The sequence below is a fragment of the Podarcis erhardii genome (assembly GCF_964252035.2).
Source record: "Podarcis erhardii genome assembly, chromosome: 14".
NCBI classification, from domain to species: domain Eukaryota; kingdom Metazoa; phylum Chordata; class Lepidosauria; order Squamata; family Lacertidae; genus Podarcis; species Podarcis erhardii.
In genome coordinates, this window is record NC_138503.1 from 17,824,952 (window position 1) to 17,839,235 (window position 14,284).

A 14,284-nucleotide genomic window follows, 5' to 3' on the forward strand; every position below is an offset into this window, starting at 1 on the left:
GGTGCTTTTGTAAACAAACACACACACATTTTATGAGAGTCACCATATTACAGTGGTACCTCAGGTTACAGACACTTTGGGTTACAGATTCCGTTAACTCAGAAGTAGTACCTCGGGTTGAGAACTTTAGCTCAGGATGAGAATGGAAATGGCACGGTGGGAGCGGAAGGCCCCATTAGCTAAGGTGGTGCTTCAGGTTAAGAACAGTTTCAGGTTAAGAACGGGCCTCCGGAACAAATTAAGTTCTTAACCAGAGGTACCACTGTATAACTGTGCTCAATTTCTTTTCATGAAGCGCATGATTGTTGTTAAAAAAATTGGGATACGCTGCCATTCATCCATACCAGTGATTGGCATGGAATGGATACGGGATGGATGAAATTGTAAATTATCGCTCCTGTCAGTTGCTCATTTTTCCACCCTTACAATGCACTTGGCCCATTCCATATAAGTGTGAGACTTTATATATATCCATAAATACTTGAATGGCCTATTGAAGAGTTGAACCTTGGTCTCCCAGGTCTTAATCTAACACTCTAACCACTGCACCACAATGACGCTCCATGTTTTTGTGGATGTCATTTACCTTTTTGTATTTTATCAGTATTGTACTGGCATACAAATTATTTGCATCTTCTAACAAAGGCATAATAAATAACTTAGAACCAAGCAACACCCAGACTTCTTCTTTTAAGTATATTTATTCCCTAGCATATATCAAACAAGTTTTTCCCACTGCTTTACTGACCAGTTTGGATTTGCAACTATTTTGGCTCCCATTAATCAGGTGTTTGGCATCATATATTGTAAATGATGCATCGATGTACACCAAAAAGTGAAGGCAACTGACAAGCTTTACATATCGCAGGCGCCAACTTGGCTTTGCAGCATGTATCCTTTAAGCAAGTAAAGGCAGAATTATTCTCCTCCTCCTCGCCTTTTTATATAAAAAGAAGAAATCGGGACCAAACATATTTTGTCCTGAGAAATGTAGTGCTGTTAGATGCCAGTCTGTCCAACACGCTGTGCAAAAGGGACAACCAGAGGGCTTGCCCATTAAAAGAACATTAACCTTGCCTCTATAGCTGTGCTCAGTTTGTTTTGACAAAGAGGCTCTCTGCAATTGACCAGCAATTAACCTTTTTACCTAAGTTTGCTCACCTATGCACAGATTACTCATGCACAAGTTACAGTAAAGTACGATAGAGTTTAATCATGTCTAATGGATGGACAAGATGGCTGAATATTCCATGTTACTTTGACCATTTGACCTTCTGAGGCATCTTTTATTTCATACCATTCATATTGTCTTCCCCGAATACGTTTGTTGATAAGGAAAGTACAAAATTGCATCTGAAGTATGTATCTGAAGAAGTGTGCATGCACATGAAAGCTCATACCAAGAACTAACTTAGTTGGTCTTTAAGGTGCTACTGGAAGGAATTTTTTTATTTTGTTTTGACTATGGCAGACCAACACGGCTACCTATCTGTAACTACAAAATTGCAGTTTGTTGACATTAAATGCATTTTAAACCAAAAAACCTAAGCGTGACATTTAGAGAACCACCAGTGGAGCTTAGAGCAATTTGTGAAGGGAGTGTAATATTCTGCAAAACAAACAAACCCAAACAAACCAAGAACATAGAGATGGATGAATCTGTCGTTTTGGTTTCTCATTTTTCCAGTCTAATGTTCAATTCTCCACATTTGCACATAGGTTTGTGGGATTTTAAAAAGATTTCTCACCTCACCCAGCGTTTTCATACAAATTTATTTTAATATATATATTTGCATATGCAACTTTGCCTAAGAGACACCTTTTTGCTAGGCAATTTCCCCTATACAAAAGCATTTTAGTGTTGTTTTCACCAATACAGTGGTACCTTGGTTTAAAAACTTAATCCGTTCCGGAAGTCCATTCTTAAACCAAAGCGTTCTTAAACCAAGGCGTGCTTTCCCATAGCAGCAGGGGACTCAATTTACACTCAACAGGAAACGGAACATGTTCTTATTCCAAGGCAAAGTTCACAAACCAAAACACCTACTTCCGGGTTTGCAGCGTTCTTCATCCAAGTTGTTCATAAACTAAACTGTTCTTAAATCAAGGTACCACTGTACATGCATTTTTTTTAAACCACACTGGATCATAGTATATGCATTATTGTACATATTATTTGGTTGGAGAACAGCATTGAAAAAAAGTGAGAGAAGTGTGGCTTTTGAAGGATGGCTGCATTTTGTTTCTTGTAATGTAACTGGAAATGCAAATTAAGTAGGTTGGACTATCAATAGGAACTGAACCAAACCAAATGCAAGGCAAAAATAGAAGCTAGCCAGGTAGATTTTCTGACAATGGACCTTCCCATTGATAGCAGGGGATCAGCCAAAGTTGCTCTAGACGGGCTGCAATGTGTCAATGGACTTGGGATGCTGTCCATATTACAGAATTATACAGAGTAAACAAACCGTATATCAAGAGGAGAGAAGGTTAATCTTGGCAAGTTGTATAATGCTGTGGACTAAAGTAATGGCCTGAATGGCTCAATGCTTGGATGGTTTTTAAATGCTGGAGAATGGAAAACATATTATGAATCACCCCCAAGGATTATTAAAATGCAAGCACCAGATTGATTGTGATGTATGAACTATAGCGCATAACTGACATGAATAATTGTGTCAGGCCGGAGACTGACAGCGCTCCAGACTGCACCAGACAAAAGCAGACCATCACTCAAAAGGGGTTTTATGAGCAACCCAGCACAGAGGCGTTGACATTTCCTCATTTTAAAAATGGCGAATCAAAGGTCCATTTCCTAAATCCACAGACAGTTATTTGTTTAATGGCAAAATTAAGATGGATACTTCCATGAGGAGTATTTTAAAGGAGCATTAAAGATTTGGTTTTAGTCTATTAATTTGTGCATGATAGATGTTTCCTACCTCTGATCTCATTAACTGCCAACGCCCACCTGATCCATTGTGTTAGGAACCAAGAACCACGGGGCCACAAAACAGTTGTCCTGGATGAGCATGGTTAAAAGTGGGACTGCACCAAAGTAAGCGAGTGCGCTTATGTGGCTCCCAGGGACACATGAATCTGTTAACTTTGGGCCTCATCTGCACTATACTTTTAAAGCAGTTCCAAACCACTTTAAAGAGTTGTGGCTTCCCTCCCTTTTTCTAGAAAAAGAGGTCACCATGAATGCCTCCCTTGTTCTCTTATCATGGCGCCCACCTCAGAGGTGCCAGAACTGAGTTCTGGCTGAAAAATAAGCCCTGCTTTCCCCAAAGAATTATGGAGACTAAGGGTGCTGAGAGTTGTGAGGAGACCCTTACAATGCCAGAGTGATTTAACAACCAACCTCTCTTGCCATGGATAATAATAATAATAATAATAATAACAACAGCAACAACAATAATAATAATAATTATTTATTATTTATTATTTATTATTTATTATTTATTATTTATTATTTATTATTTATTATTTATTATATTTATTATTTATTATTTATTATTTATTATTTATTTATACCCCGCCCATCTGGCTGGGTTTCCCCAGCCACTCTGGGCAGCTTCCAACTAAACACTAAAATACAATAACAATACAATACAGCTCTGGGAACTGTAGTTCTCTGAGAGGAACAGGGGTCTCCTAGCAACTCTTTGCACCTTTAACAATTTGCAGTGTTGAGGGTGCAAATGGGGCCTTGGTTTCTCTCCATTTATTGTTGTTTTTTCTTCAGTCTTACGTTCAGTTGGCCCCACTGTGAATTCCACACCCCTACCCAGTAAAAAAATTGGACTAAAATGCTGCCAATTTCATGTGAGGCCCTTTTAAGAAAAAGCCACACCAGATGATGTTGAAATAAGGAGAACTCAACTTGAGATAGGAGGGGAAATGAGAAACCGAGAAAAACTAAAATTGACAGATTTGCCGCCCCATCCTCACTTAGAGGGCACCAGCAAACAGGCACAAACAAGAAGCAGGAAGAGGAGGAACAGGGCCAGGAATCAAAGGTTAGCACTGGACCTTCACAGTTGCTCAGAAATACCAACTTCTGATGCCAAGGCAACAGAAAGAATAACACTTCCTGTTCCTCCACACCAGCCATCTTGAAATAAAACTTTTGCATTCTCCGAAGTCCTGATTCCCTGGCCCAGGGCCAATTTCTAAATCTCCAAGCCAGTCTGGTTGAGGTAGAGAAGCAAAAAAATTCAGATCAGAAGTAGATGGGAAATACAGAGGAAAAGGAAATATTTCACATCAGTGTTTATGGCCCAAATCTGCTCATGCCTCTTACTGGCTGTTTACCCTGAAAGGCTTCCTAAAGATCTTGGAAGTTTGAGCTTTGGAAAGGCAGTGTCGTTGCAAGGAACTTCAAGGCAAAAATAGCAGCTGGTGATCACTGACGACTGGCTGATTCCTCCAAGCCAGTGGTGTCCAAATTTTTTTCAAAGAGGGCCAGATTTGATGAAGTGAAGGGCCGTTGACCTTTTTTTTTTAGGATTTTACTCCAAAGTTGTTAAGCTTTTTTTTTTAGAGTTGGCATTGTTGAGCTTCTTTTAGGATTGAAGTTGTTGAGGTTTTTTTTAGGATTTTAGTGTTGAGAGTCATTCTGCATAGAAACAGTAAGGATGTTTGTACCTTTAAGAACAGTTTCTGTAAGCTCTGGGCTGATTGGGTACAGCTGGCCATGACTACAAAAGGAGAAAAGCTGCAGTTTGAACTCTGCCTGCAGGAAAAACACCTACAAGCTTTGCTGTTTGTTGTTTTATAATAAAACCTTTATTTAGTTTGGTTTTACACCGGTCTCTGGTGTCACAGTCTCTGTCATCTGCCACCAGAGGAAAATCCCCCTCTAATATTTAGGATTTTAGCCCAGGAAATAAACTGCCACAGGGGCTGGATTAAACCGACTGGTGTGCCAGAGTAGGCCCCCAAAACAGACTTTGGACATGCCTGCTCTAAGCAGCACTTGCTTAACATTTTTTTCATTTCGTTATACAGTGGTGCCCCGCAAGACGAACGCCTCGCAAGACGGAAAACCCACTAGACGAAAGGGTTTTCCGTTTTGGAGGCGCTTCGCAAGACGAATTTCCCTATGGGCTTGCTTCGCAAGACGACAGCCCATAGGGAAATCTCCGGGACAGTGGGGAAGCGCAGCTCGTCTTCCCCGCTGTCCTCGGACCTCCTCCAAAGCCTGGCGGCGGGGCGGGGACACCTCCTCCCGCCGCCGGGCTTCGGAAGGATGCCCCGATGCCGGGCGGCGAGGCGGGAACGCCTCCCCCCGCCGCCCGGCATCGGAACGATGTCCCGAAGCCGAGCGGCGGGGCGGGAAAGTCTCCCCCCGCCGCCCGGCATCGGAACGATGCCCCGATGCCGGGCGGCGAGGCGGGAACGCCTCCCCCCGCCGCCTGGCATCGGAACGATGTCCCGAAGCCGGGTGGCGGGGCCGCGAAGCCTGGGCGCGCTGGCAACTCTCCGCAAGGAGCGCTCCTGCTGCTTGCGGAGAGGTCCGCGAAGCCTGTCCTGGACCTCTTCTGAAGGCAGGCGGGGGGCAAAAGTCTTTGTCCCCCCTGCTTGCCTTCCCAGGGGCTTTTAAATCGCCCGGACAGCGGAGAAGTCCTCCGCTGTCCCGGGCGATTTTAAAATGCCGCCCGCCAGAAGAGGTCGGGGGAAGGCGGTTTCCATAGGAACGCATTAATTGATTTTCAATGCATTCCTATGGAAAACCGTGCATCGCAAGACGAAAAACTCGCAAGACGAAGAGACTTGCGGAACGAATTAATTTCGTCTTGCGAGGCACCACTGTATATTGTTTCCCAAAATTGTTTGATGTTTAAACAATTCCACCATATATGTATCATAGTACCTTTTCCAGTGTTGCATCGCCAGCAGACATCGCTACAATTTTTATTCATTTTTGCTATTCTTTCAGGTGTTAAATACCATCTATGTTGTATTTTGAGGTAATTTTCTTTCAATATATAACATAGTGAAGTTCATATCTTCTTTCCACAATTTTCCCCATTGTTCAAACATATTTTTCCCAATATCTTGCGCCCATTTAATCATTGATGCTTTAACCAATTCATTCTTTGTTTCCTACTCTAAGATCAGATTATACAATTTAGATATATATTTTGATTTTTCTTGTATTAAGTATTTATCGAATTTTGATATTTCTTTTTCAAATCCTAACTTTTTGTCTTTCGCTAATCTATACTTAATTTGAATATATTGGAACCAATCACTAATATGAGCTTTAATTTCTGTATAATCCTTTAATTCCAATTCTCCGTTTTCTTCCTTTAATACAATTTTATAGGTAGCCCAATTTTCTTTCATATTTAATTTTTTCACTGCGGCAATTTCTGCCGGCAATGTTAGCAGAGCATTCTTAATTGTCTGAATTATTAAATTAATTTAATAATTAATAATTAATTACTAATTTTATTTTATGGACTATTTTTTAAAAAAATACTATTTCCATGTTTATACCGAGTCCAACCATTGGTCCATCTAGCTCAGTATTGTCTACCCTGATTGGCAGTGGCAAGGGACATTTTCAACCGTACTTGGAGATGCCAATGATGGAACCTGGGGGACTGCTGCCTGTGGTGACATTCTAAATTGGTTTTCTGGTCTATCCCAGCACTGTCACTGGTTAAGCCCACTTGTGCGCAACAACAGTGTGGTGCAGGAGCCCCTCCTAACAAAGCAGTACTATAATGTTAGAGAGAGAGGTTTGGAAGAGAGATCCCTACTCTTTCGTAGCAGAGGTAGCACAATGGTGATTGCTCCAAGCACGTTAAAACTTGTTGCAATTTGCACCTGCCCTCATCCACCTCTAAACAAATGTTCCTCACAAAACTACTTAGGCTAGAATAAATCACAAACATTTAATTCTGCAAATAAGTGAAGATTTTACTCACAGGGTTTCAGGAGTTACAGCAAGCACGTTAAAACTTGTTATGATTTGCATCTGCCCTCATCCACCTCTAAACAAATGTTCCCCACAAAACTACTTAGGCTAGAATAAATCACAAACATTTAACTCTGCAAATAAGTGAAGATTTTACTCACAGGGTTTCAGGAGTTACAGCAAGCACATTAAAACTTGTTATGATTTGCATCTGCCCTCATCCACCTCTAAACAAATGTTCCCCACAAAACTACTTAAGGCAGAATAAATCACAAACATTTAACTCTGCAAATAAGTGAAGATTTTACTCACAAGGTTTCAGGAGTTACAGCAAGCAAGGCTTCATCGGTTGGCGGTGAAATGAAGAAGAAAGGTTCCAAATGACTTAAAGGAAAGAACTTGGTTTTGTTACAAAAGAATCAGGCAATAAAAATCTCTTGTTACAGAGGTTTTCCATTCACTTGGTTTTTCTTCAGCTGCAATTCTGGCTTCTTTGATGAAGCAAAGCAAAGAGAAAAGGGAGGAAGCAAAGGCAGCTGGGAGCCTGCTAAGCTCCAACCACTGGCACCTGGAGCTCAGGTTAACCTTTTCATGCACACAAGTTGAGTCGGTAACTGTATATTACAACATAATATGGGTTGCTTTACAGTGCTACGCCAGGTAAGCCTGGAGAAGCTGGAAGATGGGGGCCAAAAAGGTGGTAGACACTGGGACTGTGCTTAGGATTTTTATATATATATAATTTTTATTAACAGGCCAATCAAATCACATTATTTCCAAATCACATTAGTTCCAAATTATACAGCCAGATTTTTAAATTTTTGTTGGGGGTACCCATACTTCAAGCTCCAAAAAGGGGTCCAAACATCACTTATATTGCTGTTTTAATTAGACAGTTCTGTCCAGTTCTGTCCAGATAGTCTCTTTGTTACTTTCCTCATCTTCTTGTTGTTATCATATATTCCTTTCTTTGCGATCTCTGATAATCTTCACAAGCAGTGTGTGGGTTTTACACTCTCCAAAAATCATATCACATAAGGACAGACGCCATTTCCACACCTCCATAAAAAGCTTTCCCTCAGTCTGTCCGTTGGTTTCCCCAGGCTTGCCAAACATATCTCAGAGGGCTCTGCCAGGTCTAGATCACATTCCGAAAATCATTCACATTCCGATGACCCTGGTCCTCCTCCCCCCGTCCTTCTTAGGCCAGCCTGTCTTGGCGAGACGCCATTTGAAACTGCGTCATAAAACTTTCCTCCATTCTCTGATGTTTACCAATCCTCTCTTTGATCAATAATTCACTCCACACAGTTCTTAAATTCCTGCTTGTGATTAATAAATTGCAACGATTCTTCTTTCTGGGGTGGAGGGTTATTAATATCACATAAGGCAAAAAAGATTTATTTGTCCCACCTGCCGCTCCACTCATAGAGATCCATTAATCAGCAGTCTTAACTCCCGATCTTCGCTTGATATATGTGCTTTAGCTTCTTTCCAATTATGTATTTCCAATTATATATTCGAGCCAAAGCGAACCAGTGCACTGATTGGAGATAGCGTCAGGAAGAGCCGACTTCACACGAGAGCTTGTGCCAAGTGTCCGTACCACCTTCTTTTGAATCCGGAGGTGAATTATGGACACTGCTGGCAAGGCAGTCCCCCCCATTCCCTTGGGGGGGGGCGGGAAGGCTGCATACTTCCCATAGCAGCCTCTTAATTACCTCGTGTGGGTCGGAGAGATGTTATTGTCGGCCATCTTCCAATGCGCCCCCTGGTGGCCCCCTGGGACTGTGCATAGGATTGGTCCTTGTAGGCCCAGCTAAGGTGCATGGCCCCATAGCAAGTGCCCCAGTATTCCAGGTTGTCATTCCCAGAGCATCATTTTGTCTTGGACCAAGGCCTTTTCATCAAGAACGAAGCAGAGGAGGAAATGCTTAAGTCCCTTCCCCCAGGACCTCCTCTGATCCGGATACTTGTCAGTTGTAACACCCCCCCCCCCCCGCAAAAAAGGTGGTACCATTTGCATTTTTAAGAACAGACATATTCAATGCAACTATGCATTTTACTTCATGTCTACCTTGGTGCTTCAAATCCGCTATTTACAGAGAGAGGAAGCAGAGTCCCAAAGCCCGCCCTCGCTTGAATTGCAGGAGGAAATCATGGTTTTGATCATACAAAGCAAACAACAACAACAACAACAACAACAACAACAATTCTCTCCCCCTCTCCCATACACACACACAGCCATCCTCAACTGGAGCGGTTTCATACCTCTCATTCCTAGAATCCATTTTGTTGCTGGGGAACATCAATTCAATTATCAAGTTAAGTCAATTGCTGGAAAAGCAATTAAAAAAAACCCAAAACACTATTAGAACTATTGAAGGGGATCCTGATTTAGCAAATTACCAGGAAATGATTTAAAAGATACTGGTGGTGATTTCATAATATGATGACTGAAACTTGAGCCTGATGCAAGTAACTTTCCAAAAACATTCATTTGATATTCTTTTCAGCGCTGCAGTGCAAAAGAAGCAGCATCTCTCCCCCATCCCCTGGCCCTACCCAGACTACCATTTGTAAGCAAATTTTAAGAAATAATAGTTTGTCCAACAAAGCAGCCAAGTGATCATACAGATGGCAAATATGATGCTTAGGAAAGAACTGTTTCTGTCTGCCTTTGGGCACGCAAAGAGAAGAGGTTGGCTACCAAATAAGCTGAAAAAGAACTCCAGGATACTCACGTTTGAACAATGCAGATTGTCTCTAGGCATGACTAATGGCAGCCAAGCAATCAGAGAATGAACAAGGATCAGTATAGAAAGTTTATCATTATTATTTGTTTGATTAGACCACTGGTCTAAAACAACAATATGAAACAAATTATATATCTATGTATGACTTGTTAGTCTACTCACTTATTCAGAATTCTGTATGTTTATTGTTTTTGTAGAAAATTAAAAATGTCTCCAGATCTGATGCACCCATCAGGGTAACTATTAATGCAAGTTTAGGTCCTATCTGCACTATAAATTTAAAGTGTCATACCACTTTAAGCAGTCATGGCTTCTCCATAAGAATCATGGGAATCGTAGTTTGTTAAAGGTGCTGAGAGTTGTTGGGAGACCCTCGTTCCCCACACAGAGCTACCATTCTCAGAGTGGTTTAACCACCAATCCCTCTTTTCAAGGAACTCTGGGATTTCAGCCATGAAGGGAATCGGAGTCTCCTAACAACTCCCAGCACCCTTTGCAAACTACACTTCCCAAGGTTCTTTGGGGGAAACCATGATTTTAAAGTGGCATGATACTGCTTTAAGTATGTAGTGCAGATGGAACTTTAGAAGCAACAAAACATAGCTTTCTTTAGCATAGATTGCCTGAAGGGCATCACATGAATGAATGTCCTTCTCTAGTCTACTGATTTGTGAAATTCCCAATTTCGAGCTACTCTATAAATACTCTTTCATTTCCAGAAGAAGAAGGGGGGGGGAACCTCACAGGTTGTAGGGGAAACACTATTCAAAGTCTCCGGGCCTCAGAGACAAAATGAGTTAGGGAATTGTCATGAATTAAATGAGGCATATAAGAGCTGATGCAGCTCTGCAAATTACACAGCTAATAGAAGAAGCCGAACAGAAGAATTGAAAATGCCCAAAAGGGGCTACAGATAAAGGAACCCCACAGCTGCCGTCAGCTTTGCTGATGTAATAATATAATAGACTGACTTCTTTCCTGAAAGAACTTTAGCAGGAGAAAAAATACAATTAAGTTTGCTGGGGAATGTTGCAGATCAAACATATTGCTCTCTCTAGGCAGCAGAAGTCACTACCCTATCTATATCAATCAACAGGATTTCACTTCATAATCAAAGAAGTCTGAGATTTTTTTATTTTTTATTTAAATCAAAGTGGGATGATTACAGACACTGCAATATGATTAAATCATCCGGCCTGCGGTTTAATGGACCTGGAACTGAAATTAGAAGCAGATTCATTGGTATCATTTTGAATAGGTAGCAGATAATTAAGTGGCTCTTATACTGACTCATGAGAACATTCATTTCACATTAAAGTCTGCATGGGGTGAGGATGGGATTTGTATAAACCTGTGATGGATATGGAAATTTGGCTTCTCAAGTTCCATTGAGATAAATGGTTTGCACATGGTGTTCTTCCTCAAAAACTCAGCAGGTGTTCCTCTCAGTGAGAAGATATCATCATCATCTTATCTGTATGTCACCTTTCCATAGCTGAAACTCTGCTCAAGGCGGCTTATAATATGACAAGATTTACATAATTACAAACATAACAGAAGTCATAATCAATAAATAAAGCACATCAAAAAGGACACAACCAAATGGAAACAATTTCCACGTAAATCATAAGATCTAAAACTAAAGATACAACAATAATATCAATAACAGTGACAGCTCTCTCAACGTAAACAATATTCCAGCCCAAGAATCTGTTCAACAGTCTCGGCTTTTGTAGCTGGAGTCAGTCGGCACTCTACTCTCCCAGGCAGGATGGGAAAGGGCCAGCAAGGCAGGCTACAGGTCTGCCAGGGCTCACAGCCAAGATGGTCTCATTTAAAACAACACAGATAAACATTTAAAACAATTTAAAAGTAGCTGCGGTCCTTGTGGAGCCTGTCAGGCCTTGCCCCAAGCCAGGTGGAAAGAGGCAAGGGCAGGGTTCTTCAGGCCCTCAGCAGGCAGTCCTCCTGATATGTGATGATGTAGCAGTTCGTCGGAAAGACAGCTTACCTGTCACTTTCGATCATCTCTAACAATGCATGGCTACTAGTGTTAGATTGTGGCCTCCTAAATGGTCATGGCTTCTGCCACAGAATCCTGGGACCTGTGCTTTGTTATTGGTAGGACATTCACAGTCCTACCTGGAGAGGCCAGGAAATTGAACCCAGAACCTTCTGCATGCAAAGCATATGCTCTACCACTAATTCTCTCTATCACCGAGATGTCTGACAGTCATCCCTTAATTACTCTAATTGAATGAGATTTATCATACTTTTAAGTGCACGTACAAATAACACCTACATGCTATTACCATTCTTCCAGGTCTCTGCCTGAATGAATCTTTGTGAAGTCTCGATGTTACAAAGCTGAGAAGCAAAGGCACCAAGAATTAGAGTAAGTAAGCACCAGAACTTGCTAAGATGCCCACCTCCAACATCCAAGAGTTTGTCTGAATGATTATATATGTGTAAGATTGGATTTGTTCAGTGCTTTTTTTTCTGAAGGTATTCAAGGGTACACAATCCTGGCACCATTTTTCTAGGAAAAAAGCACTGGTTAAAAATGTAACACAGTAATGACTTCATGGTAAATACCGACACCTTTTTTCTAGAAGAAAAGCACTGAGTTTACTGTATTAAATTAGAAAGGAAAATGGATGTGTAGGTGGGTTCCCACGAGGCAAGACACAGCAATAAGAACGAGAACCTTTTTTGAACTAACGGAACTGCACAACAGGGTCAAAGCTCTGAAGGCTTGGGCCACTCCCACTTCCAACGTGATTGGCTGTCTAAACTTCCAAACTGCGAATCATAACTCAGACAGAGTTCAAGGGCCAATGGCAGAGGCCCAAATCCTGAAATGTTCTGTGATTGGATATCATGTATCGAATCAGAACACAGGGGCTCAGAATCCTTGGTCCAGACTCAAGCTCAGGCAAACACAGACCACTGAATACGTAACAAAAATGACACTTTTTCTGTAGTCACCAGTTTGGGGTCAGGAAATCACAGACTGGCAGGCCTCTGCGGATCTTCTTTGAAGGTGTTTTGTTAGAATAAAGTTACAAACTCAAGCCAAATGGCAGCTGGTTCCTGGCAGGGGCCCCTGGCTGGCTTAGCCCTCTGAAGCCTAAGACAAGTGCCCTCACCCCTGCCCAGGCCTGCAGACTGAGGAAGGAAATGCACATTGGTTGCTGGGGACAAAAGTTATGGTTGATGGATTACAGAAACAGCAGGAGGAATGGTGAATGACAGATTGCTATTGTTGCTTGGGGATTACAGCAAAGAGAGTCTTTTTTCTCGTAGACTTCATTTCTGCATAGTTGTGTGGGTAGGGTTGCCATAGTTCAAAAAGTGAAAATCCAGACATTTTGCTGATTTCCACCCAGACACTGCTTGCAGCTGCAGTATTCCGGATACATCCAGGAAATTCCAGACGTATGGCAACCCTATGTGTGGGGGGACTTTAAAGCAGTGGTGCAGGAACAGGGAGGGAGCTTCACTCGGTCACTCTTCTGCTCACAGCAGGAGTGAGAACATCATCTGCTAGTGCAGTATTTGCCAATGCTGTAAGCTTAAGGTTGTGCATTGCTGCATGGTGCCCATTGGGTAGGCTGCAAGCCAGGGAGGCCAACAGTAGGTGGCACTAGAGCCAATGGCAGGTGCAATCACAACTGATGCTAGTTTTCTCCCCACCCTCCTCCCTGTCGAGCTCTATAAAGGCAACACTGAGGCCACATTCCCACTATCCATTTGAAGCACAATGATAGCACATTATAAGTTATGGCTTCCTCCAAAGAGCTCAAATTCCCAGAGTTCCGTGGGAAGAAGGATTGATTGTTAAGCACTCTGGTATCATAGTTCTTTAGTGGATGGTGGGAATGTGGCCCTAGCTAGAACATATTGATAGGATCCTAGAATTTGCAAAATAATCAGGGTGTGTAAAGAGAAGTTATTATATTAATATGAAAAACATGGAATAAGCCTCTTGGTGTCTTTTAGACTTTGATTGATGGCTAAAGTTGTGATTTAACTGGAACACTTTCTGTTTGACATTTGTCTGTTTTTAAATTCTTTGCACTGGTTGTCCCTCATATCTTACTGATGGACGTATCCTTGAGGCTGACATGGTTTCGATACTGTATTTCTGCGCCTCACAGAAGTATCCAGTGCCAGCCCTGTTTATGTAATGTGAGCGAGAGATTTAATAATTTTCAGGGTAGCAGCCCGACAGATTTAAAACAGAGAAATAAATGTTAATTTTTAAGGCCACGGGAGAGTGAAATTAACATTTTTGTCCCTTTTGCCATAGGGGCCGTACCCATCGCCTTTCAGCCTGATCCGGGGCGTATGACAAAGAAACATTCCTTACACAGCAGTGGCCCATCTTGTATATCAGGTCAGTTCAGTGGCGTAGCGTGGGGGGTGCAAGGGGTGCCAGCCGCACTGGGCGCAACATTTTTGGGGGCGCACTCGGAGCTCTCTGCCCCTACCTGGTCCTGGTGGCTCACTCTCTCTCTCACAGTGCTGGCTGCGATGGAAAGGACGAGGCTGCGCGCTCCCCAGCCCAGGCGCCGCCTTCTGCGCGCACACTCGC

The 14,284-nt window shown here is 42.2% G+C and overlaps 1 protein-coding gene across 3 annotated transcripts in view; it reads left to right on the forward strand.

Moving 5' to 3' along the window:
- Positions 1 to 14,284, forward strand: part of CTXND1 (cortexin domain containing 1) — a 39,495-nt gene that overhangs the window by 21,681 nt on the left and 3,530 nt on the right. Inside the window, exons 1-3 of one of the 3 annotated variants that reach the window (XM_081839394.1) lie at positions 7,246 to 7,591; positions 12,011 to 12,082; positions 14,000 to 14,086. The gene's annotated coding sequence lies outside the window, so the exon portion shown is untranslated. Of the gene's footprint in view, positions 1 to 7,245; positions 7,592 to 9,788; positions 9,924 to 12,010; positions 12,083 to 13,999; positions 14,087 to 14,284 lie in introns of those variants that run through there. The other 2 variants (XM_081839395.1, XM_081839393.1) reach the window with 2 other exon arrangements.